The sequence below is a fragment of the Dermacentor andersoni genome, chromosome 3 (assembly GCF_023375885.2).
Source record: "Dermacentor andersoni chromosome 3, qqDerAnde1_hic_scaffold, whole genome shotgun sequence".
NCBI classification, from domain to species: domain Eukaryota; kingdom Metazoa; phylum Arthropoda; class Arachnida; order Ixodida; family Ixodidae; genus Dermacentor; species Dermacentor andersoni.
Genome location: NC_092816.1, coordinates 100670014 through 100677907, shown reverse-complemented (window position 1 = coordinate 100677907; position 7894 = coordinate 100670014). Strand labels below are relative to the sequence as shown.

Sequence of the window (7894 nt, the reverse complement as noted above, 5' to 3'; positions counted from 1 at the left end):
ACCATTCGCGTACGCAAAAGATCATTCGTTACTTCAATCTGAGCGATTTGTAGTCGATAGCAGGGCAGGGAGATTAATGTCAGGCATGGTCAGCGTCACGCGTGCTTGGCGCCTGGTACAAAGGTCAGTCTACGATTATGACGTGCTTGAGCTGGTTTTGCAAATTATAGCTAGTAACATCTCATTTTTTCGGAGCAAAACATGAGAAAGAGGGAAAGGAAACACACTACTGCGAAGTTAACCTCGATAAGGCAGACTATATAAAGAGCTGGTGGCCCCTTCGCAGTCAGGCTGGTCAGTCGTTCGCAAGCCGCACCCACCAATAACCGACCATGATCGCTGTAAGCATGTGTTGAACTGTATTTAGCGAGCAGGACTGTCTTTTCGGCTCTCTTTTTGTTTATAGAGCTTCGAGTACCAGTAGCGCGAAATATTGCAATATTCTTCAGGGAGTAGTAATAGACGCATGGGATTTTGCTAGAGACACTGTTATTCATATTATTACTGGCTTTTCTACTATTGTTATTGTTCGCCTTCTTTTCAGAACCACGCGTAAAAAGTCTATTAACGAATGTGTAACCAAATGGAGAGGAAATTGGTGGTAGCTTGAAATGAAACATTTCCGGCATCATCTAGATATTTATTGCCCCCGCTTTTGTCAGGCAATTTTTTTTTAGTTCATATGAAGCATAACATTCAAAAAGAAAGATAAAATATTCTCTATATATGCACACATTCTTGAAGCAATATCTCGCTGTGATGTTGCGAAGTTTAATAGAAATAAAAAAACGCAATGTCAGTGTTTGGTATCTACATTCCTTTAATTTTGAGTGGATTTATCGAGTGTGTGTTGCCATTTTACATAAACCAATCCATAACTAAGGTAATCTTACTTAACGTGTCAACCAGTGAACACGTTATTCTGAAGGTAGTGTCAAGCATGCGAGAGGTCTGGTGCGCCGAGGTTGAGGCAGGGATAAAACGTCGCCGATGCTTTGCAGGGAACGAAAATGCTTTTATTTCAGTTTGAACATTTTCGTACGAATTAGTTCTCGTAAATTATTTTGAGAGTGTACACTTAACATTGGCTGTTTGCATGTGCGTATTCTTTCTCAGTGCATCTTATCGAGTTTAACCTTAGTATATGAAGTAGTATAGGTGTAGTCAAAGCTAGTCAACACAGCTCCCAATGTTGTATCCGTGTCTCAGATGCACGTAAATCCTAATTAGATGCACGATCACGTTAGTGGAAATCTCTGCATTCACGTATCTTAAAAAGCGCTACGATTAAAGGCGTGCTGCTTTTTGTGGGACAATTGCCTTTTTTTCATCCGTTCTGAGCCCACATACATTGCAAGAACGTATTATTACGCGGATACCGTTCAACTCTCCCTCTCGCAGTTCTATTCCTGCATCGTTCTGGCCGTGGCCAGTGGTGCCTTCGCTGGATTCGTAGCAGTACCTACAGTGCCGGCAGTCACAAAGGTCTACACTGCACCCGTGGTCGCGGTGCCGGCCGTGTCCACCACCGTCCACCACGCTCCTGCCGTTTCCAAGGCTAGCCGGGTGGTCAGCTACCAGTCGACCCACCCTGGGGTACCACGCACCTTAGCCAAGGTGTCCACCTACACGCCCGCGGCCACGGCCGTGCACACCGTCCACGCTTCGGTGCCCACCGCGGTGACCGGTCTTGTCCACCACGTTCCAGCCTACAGCTACGGCTACTACCCGGCTCGCTACAGCTACGGCCACCGCTACGACTACCACCCGCATCCAGTGCATTACGCGTACGGGGTCACCGCATAGGATCTTCACCACGGCCTTAGATTTGAAGACTACTGCTATTCTGTAAACATGACGAAATGTGAGTATTTGTTTTTAATATGCCATTGGTGTATGGCTTACCATGACAACTCTAGGCCAGTAAATTATTTCTGATGGCTCCATTATTTGTTTGCCTAAAAACACTTTGAATTTATGCTCTGAAACGGATTAACTATTGGAGTGACTGAGGTAACTTTGTTCTTGTTTGGTAGTATAAATATTTATTGCACTTCATTTTCTTTAAGATCATGGAGAAAAATGAATTCTCGTTTTGATCAACTTATTACAGATACTGCCACTCATAAAACTGCTGCACGTGCTTCACAGAGTAGCTCTGAGTCAAATGAGAGTTTTCTTCAAACTTCTCTCTCCACAGAACTAATTGATCTAGAGAGATTTATTTTGCAGGTGCAGTTCAAAAGGCGTGAACCGACGGCTTCCAGCATCACAAGTGTCAAAGGAAGAAGACGGCAGATACAAGGAAGTGCACTTAGTTTCTCTGGAAATGAAAAAAATTATGCCAGACTGATTGCACCAATAAAATTATTTTGTTTCCCAGGTTCTCACTTTTGTGTTGGGATCTGAAACTAACTGGAAGTATACGATGCCAACTATAGAAACAACACGCGACTATAGAAACACCTCAAAAACACTACATGCCAGCCTGAGTGTTTTGTGCAAAGGTATATATACCAAGGTTAGATTTTAAGCAAACAGAGAGATCGTAAGTGACAACCTTCATGAAAATTTTAATGTGTCCGTGTCAGTTATCGGGAAATGAAAATTTCTGGACTCTTGTTTTTCGTTGCTTTGAGGAGTTGTAAAAACGCTTAGAAATTTATTCCCCTTTCCTGGGAAGACCAGACATGGGAAATATATCATATTTGTAGGAGATGATGGCCGCTGTATGTGCGTCGTGTACCGAAAGCTTTAAGTGCACACCATGACCATTAGCTTTCGAAATAATTACCAAATTATACTCTTCATTCCATTTTGATTTGCAATAGCAGGCATGTAATTACTTTCCCCGGGTTCCTTGGCGAACTATGTGAGGTACAGTGTTTTATTTCTTAAAAAAATGAAGCTTGTTGTGAGTGTCAAGCAATAAATGTTAAAACTTTTAGGTTAAAGATAGGCTCTGTATAAGGTTATTTATTCATAAGTTCCACAATGTTCCCAGAGGCATAAAACAAGACTACAAGATACCAACTTCACGTTCATTGAACAAAAGGGAAATGTACAACCTTATTGCATGGAAAAGTTTTCGTGCTACCTGCCTAATTCAAAGTGTTGCAAATATTTTCGGAACTCTCCTCTATTCCTTATTTTTGCGCGTCATAGAAGGTCCGTAGTTCCATCATAAGAGGTTTTTGGTTGCATGTCCTCGGCGAAATAAACTAGAAACGTAACATAGCAGGCAACTTTATTAGGCCAGTTCATATGCATTCATGATGACAGGTACCACAACATTAACGGCGGTAGAGGAACAAGAAAACACATAAGCTGTTGTTCCACACGAAGCACAGGCGCAATTTCTGTGTCCCTCTTTACCTTGCGCTACCCCCACCACGACGAAAACTGTATATACTTGGCGAAAATATAAGGGGAATTTTATGTGTGATTAAATCAAGGGTTCGACGAAAACTCGTCTGGTCGGAATTGTTCATATTTAATGGTAAACGGAGGCCGACAAGAACATGAAAAGAAAACAAGACGTTTCGGTTCCCAAGCGGGAGCCTTGTTCACATTTTGAAGAAGGCCCCAAGAGGGCAGCTGAAACTTGTTGCTTCTTTCTTTCCTTTTTATGTTTTTTCTTGTCGGCGTCCGTTTTACCTTTCGCCATTCTTGAGTAATATGTAGAAAAGCCATACCAATCTCACACACTGGGAAGGTATGTAAGCGAAGCTTTTTCTGATGTTTACTTTGATTGACGATAATCATCAGTGATTTTCACGGCGAATGTTTCATTTCTTCCCCGTTTAGTGCAACACGATAGTTATGGGTGGATATTAAACGTTACCTTGCGTACACTACTGCTGCTTGTGTGAGTAGTACGCAGGAGACATGGCGAGATGTGTTTGCTTGTGGGATTGTGGGGCGCCGTTGTCAGTAACTTGAAATCGCGTCGTGTCTGAAGGGTCAAACTTTATTTGAATTATGGGGCTGTATGTCGCCAAACCAAAATTGAATTATGAGGCACGCTGTAGGGGTGGACTCGGGCTTCCTTTCTTGCCCCTCGGGGTTCTTTCGTCTGCATTTAAGTCAAAGTGCATTAGTGTTTTTGTATTCCGGCCCCGCCGAAATGAGGCTGCCGCGTTAGGGATTGAACTCGCGACCTCGAGCAACGGAACGACAGTGCAGTGTTTAGGACTGTTCGGCACATTTTTCAGTGCGCAGTGATACACAAAACAGATAGAGACTCGTTTAGGAACCGTGTTTCATTGGGAATACTTAAAGGAAACCAGATAACATTAAAAGAGCATAAATAAAGTTAATCAGCTTCGCAACAGCTGTCAGTACGTCCACACGAGCACACGAGAATAAACGGGTTGAAGGAGCCCCTTGCTGAAGGGCTCACGTTTCCGTCGTCATGGCACTCTAGAATCCCGTGTTTGAGTCTGCTGCAATGACGACACGTTCAGGCCACGTCCAGCAACGGTTTTCGGGACGCACGATACGTTTAAGAGCAGCAGCGGCAGCCTGGAAATGCCTGTCCAGCCACTTAGTCTAGCACGGCCTCCGTGCCCGGCTCTTACGCCGTTCGCAACTCCCGCCCGGCGGTCGCACGTGAAGGTCCCATCTAACACAGCGACCTCTGTGCCGGAGGTGGCTGCACGGCTGCTCGGCACCACTGAGGTGCGCTGACCTTCGGTGAGACCGGCGTCCCTCAGGTCAGGCAGCATCTCGAACACAGGCAGCTGGAGCGCCGGTACATCGCACATTCCTCGTCGCTTTTCGGCTCCACGGCCCTTACCACCTTGCCACGCACGTCTCGCCCAGCAGGACCTCGTTCACCCTAGGAGCTCGGAACCATGCTGTCCGCCTGGGTAGAACACAGCGACAGCGTGCCCCCGTGCTCGTGCACCCGTTCACTCCTTCGTTCCTCACGAAGCTTCGGCTTCCGCCATGAGCTTGTCCGGCACTTACATAGTAAAGACAGTCAACCTACATTGGAGTACCCAGAAGTGTTCATGTGACGTGCGACTGCTTCCGTAGTGTTACCTAGACGCTACGGTGCTTTAATGCAGCTTTGCGTCTTCACGCCCTGTTGTCCACCTCAAAAATTAGAAATAGCAGAAACGTGCCGTACCGCACGTTGAAATAATATTAACGCAGGTTGTCTGCAACCGGGGGGTGTCGTGTCTAGTAGTAGCGTTTCCGTGCCTTCTTACGCCATATTTTTCCTCTCCTGCCTCTCCTCTCCTACCTATCCTACCAAGTATGCGAGTGGGGAACAAAGAGTGGCGAGGCTCTTATTACTTGGTTTCGTGACAACGGTCATTCTACCCATTTTCTGCTTCCTCTGCCTACTTCCTCTCTACCCTTCTCTCTACCTACCCTCTGGACTGTTACACGTTAGTACAAAACTAAGCACTGCTTCTTCTACAATTCTATTTCGGGGGTCACAAATAACCTCAACTGGCGGGGAGGTATTGCGGCGACACCCAGGAAACTCTAGAGTGCATTGTGGCGACCGTCAATAGATAGGGGCAAACGAGCTTCTCGCATCGCCTATCCTCTCTGCCACGTTCCTGCCAAGTATATACGCACTCAGAGACAGCCTCCTCCGCGGCGTTTTAACGCGGCATGGAAGACAGCGACAGCAGCAGCATCAGTGAAAAACTTAAATGAAGAGGCAAAGAAAGCTTCGCTTTGAAATTTAAAGCGTGGGGCGTAATTGCGGTTTATGCAATAAGATGTGTATGCGTGTGTTCCATAGCGTTAGGAGTGTAATTAACGAACGGGGCAAAATTAAATACGCTCCCCGGGCATAAGTAAATCTGCGCCAAGATCAAACTAAAGAAATGTCAGAGGACACCTCAACAATTGCGAGTTGCGAATGCTAAAGCATTAATGTCCAATTGAACGCTGCTGAATGGTCCTTCGAGTTATGAACTCCTCGCGGGCAAGCGAGCGCGTTGAGATGCTTGGCCACAAGTCTGGTTCACATCGAAACTGAAGTCAAACTACCTCGCCCGACTGCCATAGAATCTAATGGAGACACTTTCGGGTAGTTCGTAGTGATCTTGAAGTTAACGCTTTTGTCACGCTGGGCTTGACACAGGAACTTCCGGTCCTATTAGCTTGATGTGATAAAGCATAGTACGCAGACTTGCTACGTAGGGGCCACTGGTTAACACAAGTGGCTAGGCACTTGGCTTCTGAGTGTGGGGTTGTACGGTCGAAATTCAATATTGTGAAAGTTCTTTGATTCAAATCTATTGTTTCTTTATGCATTGCTTTCTATATGTCAATTACCGTGGCGAAGTTAGAATGCAGTCGAGAGCTTGCGAGGTCAAGGAACAAGCGGATAACAGGGGCTATCGAGAGGGAGGTGAGTGATGCCGTCTCCTCTCACGCAACTTATGGTGCGCCAGTTCGGTAGCAGGTGTTCCCTTTCGCCCGATATTCTTTGTCGAGGCGCGCACATGACGTGGAGTCACTGCCAATAGGAATTTAGGCGCCATTTCACTGCTAGAGACGCCGGCTTTTACTCTCAAGGGACCCTTTCCTACTTTCGCATAAACACACACACACACACACACACACACACACACACACACACACACACACACACACACACACACACACACACACACACACACACGCACACGCACACGCACACGCACACACACACACACACACACACACACACACACACACACACATGGTGCCTATTACAACCGAAAGTTTTCGTGCGAATTTGGATACGTGTGGATGCCTGCAGATGCTCGTGTGTCTCACATCACTTTGCTCCGTCTATTTCGCTTCAGCGCATTCAAATATGAACTACAGTATTTGTGAAAAATTCCTAAACAAGTGTGAGAATGTTTCCCGCCGTGGTTACCAGCGATGTTTATTAATGTCATGAAACAACTCTGCTGTGTTACAGAAAACTTTATGTTCATTTGAAATGGGGTCTATCTCAAGTGCAAACTGTCGCGAAATTTCTACGTTCCCGCTCCAGCCATAGCGCTAAAATATTTATTGGACCCTTGTTCCATCTTTTCCATGTGGTTTATTGGATTCCCCCGGTATCTATGGTGAAATTAGTGAGCCACCTTGTTTACGTTAAGTTTGGTGAAAAGAAGAAGCAAGTAACGGACGACGAATAGGCAAAACTTGAAGTGTGCGGGTCCCAAGATAACTCTACGTTACACCAAGCTTATATTCTCTAGAAATTGGGTCGTGGTATGTGCACTGTGTGGCTAAACTCCAGCGTTCCTGGCTTAATTAGAAGCGTTGCAAATAATTGCCGAGCTCTGGCTTTTTTATAATTTTCAAGAGGCACGTAGTCGATTTCTCTCCGTCCTCAATTAACTGAACCATTCCGATGGGGGCGCAATGCGAAAACACCCTTGTACTTAGATTTAGGTGCACGTTAAAGAATCTCAGCTGGTCGAAATTTCCGGAGTCCTTCACTACGGCGTGCCTCATAATCAGAAAGTGGTTTTGGCACGTAAAACCCCTATAATTTAATTTTTTAAATTTTCAGTGAACTGAACATCGCGCGGTTATTAGAGTTGTTTAAAATCAGGGGTAGGTTATGCGCAATGTGTAAGCGAAGTTCGAAGTAAGTCGACTGCTCACAAAATTCACAGTAAATTACGTATGCAGGAAATCGGGAGGGCTGAAAGTGCGTTTTACGAGCAACGCAGAATTTACACGATGCCCTGGTAGAACTGTAATGAAGATCAAATTTATCTGGGGAAGATAGGGGGGGGGGGAGGGGAGGCGTGGATCTATGGCCAAAATTGTGGCGAAGTAAAATGTGTGTTGATGAATTACTGCCTTTGTAAAGATTCTTCTAAAAGGGGTCGGAAAAATTCTATGCCCCCAAAGGTTTCCA

At 45.5% G+C, this 7894-nt stretch overlaps 1 long non-coding RNA gene across 1 annotated transcript; it reads left to right on the top strand.

The window, feature by feature from the left end:
* Positions 1-1360: 1360 nt before the first annotated feature.
* Positions 1361-2382, top strand: LOC129387209 (uncharacterized). Its single transcript, XR_008614483.1, has 2 exons — positions 1361-1864; positions 2233-2382. It is a non-coding gene; the product is annotated as an uncharacterized lncRNA (long non-coding RNA).
* The last annotated feature ends 5512 nt before the right edge of the window (positions 2383-7894 follow it).